Below are 13,185 nucleotides of genomic sequence, written 5' to 3' on the forward strand. Positions count from 1 at the left end.
ACTGTTCTTGTTATATAAAAATGTGTAACAGGCTTCCTTGGTGGCTCAGTGGTGAAGGATCTCCCTGACAATGCATGGGACAGGGGTTCAATTCCTGGTCTGGGACGATCCCACATGCCACAGGACAACTAAGCCTCAGCGCCACAACTACTGAGACCTGCGAGCCTAGAGCCTGCGCTCCGCAGGAGAAACACTGCAATGAGAAGCCCGCGTATGCAACCTCCTCCTCGTCACGACCAGAGAAGGCCTGCAACAGCAGCAAAAACCCAGCACAGCAAAGAATAAATAAACCTTTTAAAAAAATCTATAACAAATCTACAACGCAGTGGCTAAAACAATTTATCATTATTTCTCGAGTTCTGGGCCTGAAGGGCTCAGTGCGGCAGTTCTTGGTGTGCCTCAGATACTGGTGGTCAAAGGACATCTTTTCCTTCCTGATCCTTCCATGTGACTAGCTTGGGTTTCCTCACAGCATGGTGGTTTCAGGGTCCTCGCACTTCTTACACAGCAGATGGCTTCTCTATGAGCAAGCACTCTGAGAGACACAAGCAGAGGCAGCAAGGCTCCTTGGGACCTAGCCTCAGAACTCACACAACCTGACTTCAGTAGAATTCTGTTAATCAGTGCAGTCATAAGTCAGGCCACGTGAGGGGGCAGTGGAACAGACTGCAACTCTGGCTCGTGTGTAGAGGGGAGAAGGAAACCATGGTGCTCAGCCGTGTTGGAGACAAGCCACCGTAATCACCTCTCCTTGTCAGGATGACTTTAGTAATTTTCTACATAACCAAAATATAGGTGTTTAAATCAGGACATTAACATTTGATGATGGCAGCTATCTAATTCTCAGAACTCTACTCAAGTCATGCCAGTGATGTCAACAAAAGAACCCAGTTCAGAATCACATGCTACATTTAGCTGAGACCCATAGATGAGGAGGGGTTCCAAGGAGAAGCACTGGCCAGCGCAAAGCTCCTGCCACGGACAGACTTGGAGGTGTTCAAAGCACAGCTAGAGGATCAGACTGGGCTGGAGCACAGGATGAAGAGGACAGTAGAAAAGATGAGGGTGGAGAGATGGAGTCCAGCCCAAATCATGAAAGGCCAGGAGGCACAGGTAAAGGAGCACAGAGCTTGCTCTAAGCACAGGGAATCCAGGGGAGAGTTTCCAGCAGGAGGAGTAAGAGATATGAATGTTGAAATCCCAGGGTTGGAGTCAGGCCAGGAGAGACTATAGGTGAGCCCCAGCTTCAGAGCTGAGTCCTATTCCAATGGGGCTTCCAGTCCACATTTGCGAGGGAGCCAGGAGCGAATGACAAGGAGTCACGTCCATTAGGAATCTGTGGGATTTTTAAGGTCCCTATGCTTGCTGTTTTTGCAACCTCCATAAAATCCTAAGACTCATGGATTTCTCTTTGGAGAATGAGGCAATAAGGTGGAGCTGGAGATAAGATATGTTGAGGAATGGAGTAGCAGGCAGCTAGCCAAGGGGAGGAAAAGCAGCTAAGGTCCCAGAGTCTGCAGTCAAAAAAAAAAAAAAAAGGAAACACCAGAACCAGCAGGTTTGAGCTTGAGAAACAGAAAGGCAAGGAGACCAAAAGGGAACTTTTATATCTAATTACACCCACTCAGTTGTATAGGCAGCCCTTTTGTCAGAGCACCTTAGCCAAGCTCTTCCAATAGTATCTGATCACACTGTCAAATTAACACTTCTACATCACTTACTCACATTTGACTCACTCTTTGCTTGATTTTGGCAGCAGGATCTGACAGGGACAGCGGGTTTTATTGGTGACAGGGAACCAACTTGAGGTACTTAAAATGCAGTGCTGAAAACCGGAGTGGAGAATGATTTTATCCTAATAGGCTGTGGAGATTTCTGAATGCAGAGGGACCAACTGAAAAGTGGGTCGAGCAAGCCAGGCCCCCAGTCGCTGATGACTTGGGTCAGTTGGTATAAAAAGGAAACCAAGCTGAATGCAAGGGAAAGAGCAAGGTTCGAGTCTTCTTAATTTTCCTACTGGTTTTTCTGCCTGGATTGTGAATATTACTCCCTGTCCTCTGAAGGCACATTTTGTTTTCATCTCCAAGTTCATGAATGCTATGCTCAGCATGTGAAACTTACTCAGCGGAGGTTATGAAATAATTCTTCAGGAAAGAAATAGACCAGAGAATTAAGTGGGTGAACAAAAATAGGTCATGGCATGACGATGGAAGGGCTGCTAGCCAAAGCTCTGGCGCCCGAGGGCAGCCATCTGCTGGGGCACCAGGCAGTGCCCACCTCCACCGTCCAGGCTCACTCCCACTTCTGGCCACGAGCCTGTCCTAGAACGATGGTGCAGAAAACAGCCACTGCCTCTCATCGCCTTGGGAAAGCAGGATCTTTCTGTTGTTTAGCCACCTTAAAGGGTGGAATTCCACCTCAGCATTCAAATCCTGGCTTGCTAGTTCTGTGACACTGTGACACTGAATTTTTTTTTTTTTTTTTTGAGTCTCAGCTTTCTTCTCTGTAAAACAGAAGGTGATAATTCTTACCTAGGATTTTGAGAGTAGGTACTCAATTGACAATGTATTTTGCACACAGAAAAATAGTGATAGCATGTGACACCCGCTTTGCCACTCTGCAACCACCTGGGCAAGCTATTTAAAACACCGTGTGCCTCCGTTTCCCCACTAGCCATGTAGGGGAATGATCAAATAAAAGCTATCTCATACAGTGTTAGGAGATTTAAAGGAATTAACATGGGGAAAGTGCTGAGAATGGTCTGGCACGTATGTATCAGGTTTCTTCCTCCTGCACCCACTTTAACATCCATGTTGGCGACTTCCCCATGTTTCTAAGAATGAAACCAACTGAAAATGTGCAGGTAGAAACAAATCATGGAATTCCCATCCTGACAATTGCCTCTTGGATTTGTATTTCTGTTTCTTAAAAGAACATTGTCGTCATCAGAACTTCCAATGAAGTTCCTGAACATTTAAGTTGAATAAGCTTTATAAGAACAGTCTTGCGGGAATTTCCCTGGTGTTCCAGTGGTTAAGACTTCGTCTTCCAACGCAGGGGATGCAGGTTCGATCCCCAGTCAGGAAACTGAGATCTCACAGGGCAACTAAGCCCACATACCTCAACTAAAGAGAGAAGCCTGTGCACCGCAATGAAAGATCCCATGTGCTGCAACTAAGACTCAATGCTGTGTGCGCTGTGCTTAGTCGCTCAGTCGTGTCTGACTCTTTATGACCCCATGGACTGTAGCCCGCCAGGCTCCTCTGCCCATAGGATTCTCCAGGCAAGAATATTTGAGTGGGCTGCCATTTTCTCCCTCAGGGAATCTTTCCAGGGATCGAACCCACATCTCTTACTTACTTACATCTCTCCTGCATTGGCAGGCAGGTTCTTTACCACTAGAGCCACCTGGGAAGCCCAAGAACCAATGCAGCTAAAAATAAATATAAATATATAGATATACTTTTTAAAAAAAAAATAGACTTGTTTTAGGCCAGTGGTCATTACCTTCTATGCTTTCCTACTTTTCACCAGCCCATCCCCCCTGCCACTTGCTAACATGTGGCATGATTCCTCATGGCTTCCAGGGAGGGTGGTGGTCACTGGTGAGGCTTGAGCCTCTCCCTCATCCAGCTGCTAGAATGTCTGCCTGCAGTAGATGTAACAGGTGAGAGGGATCCGGAGAGACACCAGATCCAGTAGTGGGCAACCTCTGAGGGGCTTTGCATGAACAGCTTCCTCATACAACTCTGTGGAACCATCGAAGTCTGAGGAACTTAATGCCAACTTTAGGTCAAGGTGTCAACCATGAGGAACACCTGGTCACTGTGCATTAGGGTGCATCGTCTTGTACACATTCTGTCAACAAGATTCCTCAGAGCAAAGGGGTGGATGAATGCACAGGTGTTGGCCGTGACCTGGAACAATGCTCCAGAGGAGAAAAACATGCTGCAAATTGATCTTTTGCGGATGGGAAGGAAAAGAACTGGATGAATTGTTGCTTCTCCTTCCCCTGGGAACGGCAGAGTTGTCTGGGTTGTAATTTAGGAGGCAGGTGTCAGGGAAGAAAAGTTCCTTATGACTCTAAAGGACTTTGATAGGACTCTAAAGAACTACAATACAGCAGGTGACAGCTGACATATCCTGACAGCTTCAGGTCAGGTTTTTCATAGCAGATTCTGGAAAAATGCATTGGTCTATTGTCAGAACTAGAGGAGGAGCAAGAAGAGAAGTCTCCTAAAAAATTCTTTCAGCTTGCATATTCAGGCTCCCAGACTATGGTGCAGCCACATTTCTGAGCTCAGAGTCACGGCAAACAGGCTGAATGGCTATAAATGTGACAGTGGGTTTGGAGAAGAAAGAAAGGGTTCAAGAAATGGATCTCTCTACACTAGTCTGCTCATCTTGGTTGAACTCAGGACAACCCTGAAGGGTCATTCTAGTTCCAGAATTCCAAATGGCATCAATGCCATGTGAATAGTGTAATTAAGGTTTAATCAAGGCCTTTCTGATTCTATCAAGACTATTCTCTGAACTACTGTGCTCTACTGTTAGCATGGAGTCATGCAGAAAACAGCAGGGAGTGAAAGAAACAGGAACCATCACTGTCTACTTGGCCAGTACCTGGGCCAAGAGCTGCTTCCTGAACCTGCCTGTCCCCCACTCACAGTGGCATGGTGGGTGGGAGGTCATGGTAGATAGCTACTTTGTCATGTTTCCTATTGAGTTTTACTGCTTAGTCAACAGAAGCTGTTAACTCATGGAGTCACAGACAGCGCGATCTAGAGATGAAGTTTTAGGAAATGCATATTTGGATGGTAAGAGCTAGAATATTACAATTCAAGGTAATCAGCTATGTCCTACATGATTATTTTGGATAGCAGTGGAATTGATGAAATCAGAGCTCACATCGGTATCCATGGGAGTTTTATTAGTGCGTGGTTCTGGCCTGAGGAACCTGTGCTCCATTTTGAACTCTTAGGATCATACTAAGATCCTACTGGTCATCCATCCCTCCTTCCACCCATTCATCTGTCATCAAAGATTCATTTATCACCTATCATACATCAGGCACTCTGCTGGACCCTGAGATTGAAAGACGGTTAACGAATAGCATCTGCTGGAGGAGCCTAGTGTCCCTTGGAGGTGACAATTATTTGCAATACCATGGCATGAATGCTTGAACCTGTTGGCTTAGAGTAGATTATGCTGCAATAACAAATGGTGTCCAAAATCCCAGTAGTTGACAACCATGAAGGTTTATCACATTACTTGATCTCTACAGGTTCCCTGAAACTCTGCTCCACATCTTCATTAGGGAACCAAGTTAGTAGGACTAGCCTGTTTCTGGAAGATGCTGATCTCATGACACGGGGGGAAAAAGAGAGAGTGGAAATAAGAGAGTAGCTAGCTCTTCAAAGCTTCTTCTGGTCCCAGGCACATGTCACTTCTGCTCACATTTCATTGGCCAAAGCAAGTCACATGACCAGGCATGACATCACCAAGGCAACCTTGGTCAGTTATCAGTTAACAGCTGGCAGTTAACAGTTGGGAGGGAAAAAACGCACTCCTCCATGGTGTTATACCAGAGTTAAGCGCCAGGCACAGACAGAAGGAAGAAAGGCATCAACAGTTTTTGGAGCTCCTCTTAGTTCTCTTTATTGATTGATACATTTTAATGGAAACCATGGGCATTTTCCCCCTTCTATCCAGCCTTTAAAGTCAATCTTGGCTAAGAACGAATATAGTGGAGAGGGGGTACTGGAATCAGTGTTACTCAGTGTTTCTATTTTCCCAAGTGGGAAAACAACTTTCATGACCACCCTGTATGGTACACAGATGTTGCTTTCACTTGGGCTATTTTTATGGAAAAGCCATTGTGCTTAAAGTCAGACATACCTGGGTGTGAGCCCTGCCCTGCTACTTACTAGCCATGTGATTTTGAGGAGTCATTTTGCCTTCTTCAAGTTTTAGTTCTAAATCTATAAAACGAGGGTAATTGTGAGAAACAGTAGTTGCTCTGTAAACAGCCAAGCACTATTCAAATGTTTGACCTTTGCAAAAATGTGATGGAAAATGTCATAAGAAGTGGGCAGTGCAGTCTGCTCTCTTCCATTGCTGTGGGGAGCTTGTGCACAGCACAAGAAAACTGAAAGCAGCCAGGATGTGCTGAAGCTGGTAATTATCTGTGAGATGGGCTGGGTTTTGAGTGTAAGTGTGCCTGGCAAACCTATCAATGAGACATGTGCCTTGATGAAATGCTGACAGTCTATTTACCCAGAGGCAGCTGTGATATAAAAGAATGAAAAGCATGCTGGCGTTATAAGCTGTTATGGAGGATCTGACTTTCATTTACCTGTGTTGTTGATTTTTCTGAGATGGCAAAAAAAAAAAAAAAAAATCTGGTATAAACATCAACAAAAGAGTTTCTGAATTTTAATAACCCGGTATCTTAGAGATGGATAAAACCTTAGCAATGATGGGAGTCCAACCCCTTGTCTGTATAGATAAGGAAACTAAAATTCATAAAAGTTAACAAACTAGCTTTTATATCCCTTATTCTTGACTAGGCATAGCATTAATGTCTTAAGTGACTATTAATAGAAAGTTTCACCTGTCTTTCATTTAGTGCATGTACTAACTCATTAACCTCTAAAACAACATTTCTTTTAATATTTAGCATTCACATTTCTAAATATTTATTCACTATTTACACATAATCAACCAAAACCTAAAAACTTAACATTACACTTCCCCAGAATTTTAAACACTGACTACAAATTTGTAATCAAGCTGTTATATAAACAGATGATTAAGACTGCGAATCTAATAAATGAGATTCTTTCACACGCTCTAAACACCTTACGTAGGAGACAACACATGCACGGCAGGTCGCTTTGATTACAGAAACGATTATACTCCAGGGAAATGTTTCCTGAGATACTGGGAAGCCAAGGGGCAGATACTGGTCATAGATGTGAGGGAAACTACTCTGCTTTCTCCTCCTCTGTGTGAGGAGAGGATGTACTGGTGATGCACATCTCAAAAACTTAGGTCTATGAACGTATCTGTGACTTCCCAGGTGGCATAATGGTAAAGTATCTACCTGCCACGCAGGAGACTCGGGTTCCATCCCCTGGGTCGGGAATGTCCCCTGGAGAAGGAAATGGCAACCCACTCTAGTATTCTTGTCTGGACAATCCCATGGACAGAGGGTTGCAAAGTGTTGAACAAGACTTAGCACGCATGTACTGGAACAGGTGGCACTAGTGGTAAAGACCTGCCTGCCAATTCAGGAGGACTTAAGAGACCCAAGTTCGATTTCTGGGTTGGGAAGATCCCCTAGAGGAGGGCACGGCAACCCACTCCAGTATTCTTGCCTGGAGAATCCCATGGACAGAGGAGCCTGGTGGGCCACAGTTCATAGGGCCGTAAAGAGTCAGACAAGGCTGAGGCAACTTAGCACACATGCATGCATGAGCATATTTTCAACTGAGTGCATAGATGGTTGGCATAGATTCTTCCTGAAATAATGATATAATCTCATAGCAAGATATTCGCGCAGCAGAGACTGTGGAAATGACCTCCTCAACTCTGTTAACAGTCTCCTACCCTGAACACAGTATAGGGACACGTTTTCTGGGGGGGTGGGGGTCGGGGGTAAGAGCTGCATTACAGATATGTTTAGATATGTATCCAACTCTTTATGACCCCAGACTTCCGATAACATGCTGCATCTTTGGCTAACTCTATGAGGACCTTCAGAGATGGGCAGCAAGAGTGAGAACAAGAAAGGTCTCCTAAGCCTCCCTGGTGGCTCAGCTGGTAAAGAATCTGCCTGCAATGTGGTAGACCTGGGTTTGATCCCTGGGTTGGGAAGATACCCTGGAGAAGGGAAAGGCTACCCACTCCAGTATTCTGGCCTGGAGAATTCCATGGACTGTATAGTCCATGGGGTCGCAAAGAGTCAGACACGACTGAGCAACTTTCACTTTCACTGGTCGCCCATCAGTGTAGCCCACCTGAAAAGCTAATACACTTACATTATTAAAATCAGCAGTAAAAGAGCTAATACCAGGAATTTAAGTTTGTTTCTTTACTTTCTTCATTCTCATCTTTTAATTTTATAACTTCCTAAGGTTAACACTTTTATACCTTTCCAGTATTACAGTAATTTTTTAAAAACTTAATTTCTTTTAACACCAAAAAAATTTTGTATTGGGATACAGCCAATTAACAATGCTGTGAGTTTCAGGTGAACAGAGAAGGGACTCAGCCATACATTTACATGGATCCATTCTCCCCCACATGTATCCATTACCCCCACAGTAATTTTTATAGGATACAATTTCTGTACTTTGCCAGAGTTACTGCATTTATAAAAGCCTCAAAAATGAAAAGAAGATGACTTCTGGTCAGCTGAGTTTTGATAGGTTCTGAAGTTTTGACACAGATTGGCCACTCCTAGGATCACCCTTAGATTGCATGGTCCATAATGGTTCCCAGACACTTCTGAATGCCAGTAGCAGGGTGGGGGGAAGGGAGGTGAGGGCAGATAAGCCCCTTCCCTTTAAGGGCATGACCCTGAGGTTGCTCCGCTCATTTTCATTCGGGTACTTGCATGCATCTAGCAGCAAAAGAGGCTGGAAACATGCTGGCCAGGCACCCAGACAAAAATCAAGTGCCTTATAGTCTAAAAGAAGGGGAGACCTAGCACTGGTCTAGGTCTTAGCCTAAGATCTAGACCTAGTCCAAGGATGTCTGCCACCATCCAAGCTTTTGGTACCAAGTGTTTGCAGGTACTCCTCACACACAGACACATCTCCCCTGTGCTCTAAGAAAGACAAGCCCAAGTGCTTTGATTCAGCTCAAAGACCAGGAGCTTCTGATCCAACAAACAGTGAGAGCCAGGTGTAGCTCGTGGTGGTACCTCCACTTAAAGAGACAAATGGTCCCCACCCCCCAGCTCTTCTACACCCAATATACAACGGCTGCATAGGAACAGGAAAACTGCAGTAATAAGTCCCATTCAGAACGGGTGAAAAGAAAACACACGCTGGGCTGCAGCAAAGATCAAATTGTACCAGGCAAGGACTGGAAAGACTTTTCGTCTCTGTCAGTAAACTGCTTGGTGGGTCCATCTGGCCACCCTGGCTCTGCCCTCCAGGGAAACCACCCTTGGCTGACACACTCTATGGCTTCTGACTTTTCCCTTTGAAGGGTTCTGCCTGCTGCTACTGCTAAGTCACTTCAGTCGTGTCCAACTCCGTGAGACCCCAGAGACGGCAGCCCACCAGGCTCCCCCATCCCTGGGATTCTCCAGGCAAGAGCACTGGAGTGGGTTGCCATTTCCTTCTCTAATGCATAAAAGTGAAAAGTGAAAGTGAAGTCGCTCAGTCGTGTCTGACTCCTAGCGACCCCATGGACTGCAGTCTACCAGGCTCCTCCATCCATGGGATTTGCCAGGCAAGAGTACTGGAGTGGGTTGCCAGGGTTCTGCCTGGTTCATCTCAAATAGCTTTCAAGGTCAAATCCCTCTTGGAGACACAGTTTCCTCCCGCAGGTCTAGGCTCCATCGTATAGACCTGCAGGGTCAAGGACCCCTTCTGGGTCAAGGGCTTTAAAAGGGCAGAATTGTAGTTTTCCAGGCAATAAAATTCCCCAGGAAACCAAAGTAGGCTTCTATTTCCTTCCAATTCATTTCGTGTGCAAAGAACTACAGCCACAATCTGGTCTGGCATAGGTTTAGCCTACAAACTTCACTTACTGACCCCCACCCCCAACCCCCGCAATGCTCTGCCTAGCCCTTGTGTCTCAAACCTCAGTGCAGCTGTCTGCGGCCCAGCCAGATAAACAGGCTTAAGTGGAAAGGCAACATCCTTAGTTCTGGCAGAGGAACTCTGAACAGTGGTGCCTGAGACAGGCTTGGGACAAAGTCTGAGTTTTTTTTTGCTAAAGCTCCTTAGGGGCCCCACTAGGGGCTCATACATGTTGTTGTCAAATCCCTCTCCCCTAGTCTCTCTCCATCAGTCGGCTCTGCAGTCCTCTGGGTTTATTCTAACCCAGGCATGTTTCACCAGCATTCCTACTATCATGGAGTCCTGGCAGCTTTTGGAAATGAGGGAACTGGTCAAGTAGGTTGGGAACCTGCTGTTCCTTGAGGTGCCTGGACCCAGAAGCCCTGTTTGTAGCCACCAGTGGGGGGAGTCTGAGCCCTGCGGGTTATCATCTACCAACTTACTGTGACTAATCGTGGTTTTCAAAGTTGGCCACGCAGCATCTCCCATCCTGCACACTCTTCTGTGCCACCATCATGCCACCCCCCTCCATCAAGAGCTGGGGCATGTTTCACCACCCACCCCTTTGAAGCCAGGAGGCTTGGGGACTGCTTTGACTACTAGAACACAGCGGAAGCAATGCTGTGCCATGCTCAGACACAGTCCTTAACTGGGCTGGGGGCCTTGTTTTCTGCCTCTTGGATGCCAGCCACTTTGTAAGAAGCTCATCTACACCCTGAGACCACCCTGCTGTGAGCAGCCCAAAACCCACTATGGAGGATGAACTGCCCAGTGGGGAGAGAAAGGCCAAGGACCACTGAGCCACCAGGCATAGGAACATGGAAGATTATAGAATCTGGGGGCTCCCCTGGTAGTCCAGTGGATAAGACTACCCTGGTCCCAATGCAGGAAGTCTGGGATCCTTCCCTGGTCAGAGAACTAGATCCCACACGCTGTATTCCATGTGCCACAAGTAACACTCAAAATTAAATATGTATTTTTTAAGACTAGAGGGTTTTAACTTAATATCTTTGATTTTGTACTTGTATCTCTTTTATGCTCAAAATCTTGAATCTTTTTTTTTTCTTTTTTCTTTTTTTTTCTCTTTCTTTTTTTTTTCTTTAATAGAAAATTATTTAATTAGTATACATGTGTTCCCCATCCTGAACCCTCCTCCCTCCTCCCTCCCCACACCATCCCTCTGGGTCGTCCCAGTGCACCAGCCCCAAGCATCCAGCATCGTGCATTGAACCTGGACTGGCATCTCGTTTCATACATGACGTTTCACATGTTTCAATGCCATTCTCCCAAATCTCCCCACCCTCTCCCTCTCCCACAGAGTCCATAAGACTGTTCTATACATCAGTGTCTCTTTTGCTGTCTCGTATACAGGGTTATCGTTACCATCTTTCTAAATTCCATATACATGCGTTAGTATACTGTATTGGTGTTTTTCCTTCTGGCTCACTTCACTCTGTATAATAGGCTCCAGTTTCATCCACCTCATTAAAACTGATTCAAATGTATTCTTTTTAATGGCTGAGTAATACTCCATTGTGTATATGTACCACAGCTTTCTTATCCATTCATCTGCTGATGGACATCTAGGTTGCTTCCATGTCCTGGCTATTATAAACAGTGCTGCGATGAACATTGGGGTACACGTGTCTCTTTCCCTTCTGGTTTCCTCAGTGTGTATGCCCAGCAGTGGGATTGCTGGATCATAAAGCAGTTCTATTTCCAGTTTTTTAAGGAATCTCCACACTGTTCTCCATAGTGGCTGTACTAGTTTGCATTCCCACCAACAGTGTAAGAGGGTTCCCTTTTCTCCACACCCTCTCCAGCATTTATTATTTGTAGACTTTTGGATCGCAGCCATTCTGACTGGGGTGAAATGGTACCTCATAGTGGTTTTGATTTGCATTTCTCTGATAATGAGTGATGTTGAGCATCTTTTCATGTGTTTGTTAGCCATCTGTATGTCTTCTTTGGAGAAATGTCTATTTAGATCTTTGGCCCATTTTTTGATTGGGTCATTTTTTTTTCTGGAGTTGAGCTGTAGGAGTTGCTTGTATATTTTTGAGATTAGTTGTTTGTAGGTTGCTTCATTTGCTATTATTTTCTCCCATTCTGAAGGCTGTCTTTTCACCTTGCTAATAGTTTCCTTTGATGTGCAGAAGCTTTTAAGATTCAAAATCTTGAATCTTAATGACAAATGACAATCAGTTACGTGCTTTATAGGTACCTTTAGAAGGTACGTATAATCATTTCAATGCCTATATTGTCAGTAGAACATTGATAGTGTGATCTTGGAAAGGTAACTTCTGGTTCTTCTTGCCTTTATGATATATTCTTTATTTAGGAATATCCCTGTGCATTGTAGCTTCTACCTTCTACCCCTCAAGAGGCCAGTAGCAACCTTCCAGTTCTGACAAGAAATGCCCCCAGATGTAGCCAAATATCCACTGGGGAAGGGGGGATTACCCCAGGCTAAAGACTCCTGTTCATGGGATATATAGTCAAAACACTGAGTTTAACATCTTTTCAAGTTAGATTCTTTTCTCTGTGTGACTATGTCACCAACTTGGTATATGGTTAGGGTTGTTTCTTTCAGTGGTTTTCAGGTTTTAGAGACTGCTTTTTACTTGTTTAATAGTTTTTAGACTTGTGTAAATTGGAAAAGACCCTGATGCTGGGAAAGACGGAAGGTAAAAGGAGAAGAGGGTGGGAGAGGATGAGATGGTTAGATAGCATCACCGACTCAAAGGACGATGAGTTTGAGCAAACTCCGATGTTTAATTTTGTTTCTTAATCATGTAATAAAACATAATACTGAATAGCTGGTACTGCCAAAGAAGTTTCAATTTCATCCCTCCATCCTGTTCCCTCCCTCCCTCTGTGATAACCATTTTCATTAGTTTGGAGGTTATCCTTTCATTCTTTTTGAAAATACATTTGTGTTTATACATGTTTATATATATATTTACTAATATTTATTACCCCGTTTATTATACAAAAGCTGCCTTACTATAAACACCGTTGCGTATATTTAAAATCAAGGACTTCATCTGCAGTAACTGGAGCGGCTGAGTGACTATTGCACGCTTCTGCCGAAGGCACTAAGAACGTCTGCCCTCGATGAAGAAGAAAGGCCACTGCAAGACGTGGCTCAGTGCTGAGTGTTCAAGGTCTCCAGTCCTATGGCTGACTCCCATGTGACTGAGGGCCATCCTAAATTTGATTTCTGATGAAGGCGTTATCTCAGGGGATAATGTATCTGCCAAGAAGCCTTCATGTCACCGTGAATGAGGATGTACTTGACAAGGAAATAATGGGTGGGGCAGTTTGCTTGAGATAAAGTTCCTTTAGAGAATGCTCCCTGACCTGCCTGGGATGTGTTCATAAAATG

Source organism: Bos indicus, chromosome 14 (assembly GCF_029378745.1).
Source record: "Bos indicus isolate NIAB-ARS_2022 breed Sahiwal x Tharparkar chromosome 14, NIAB-ARS_B.indTharparkar_mat_pri_1.0, whole genome shotgun sequence".
Classification (NCBI taxonomy): Eukaryota; Metazoa; Chordata; class Mammalia; order Artiodactyla; family Bovidae; genus Bos; species Bos indicus.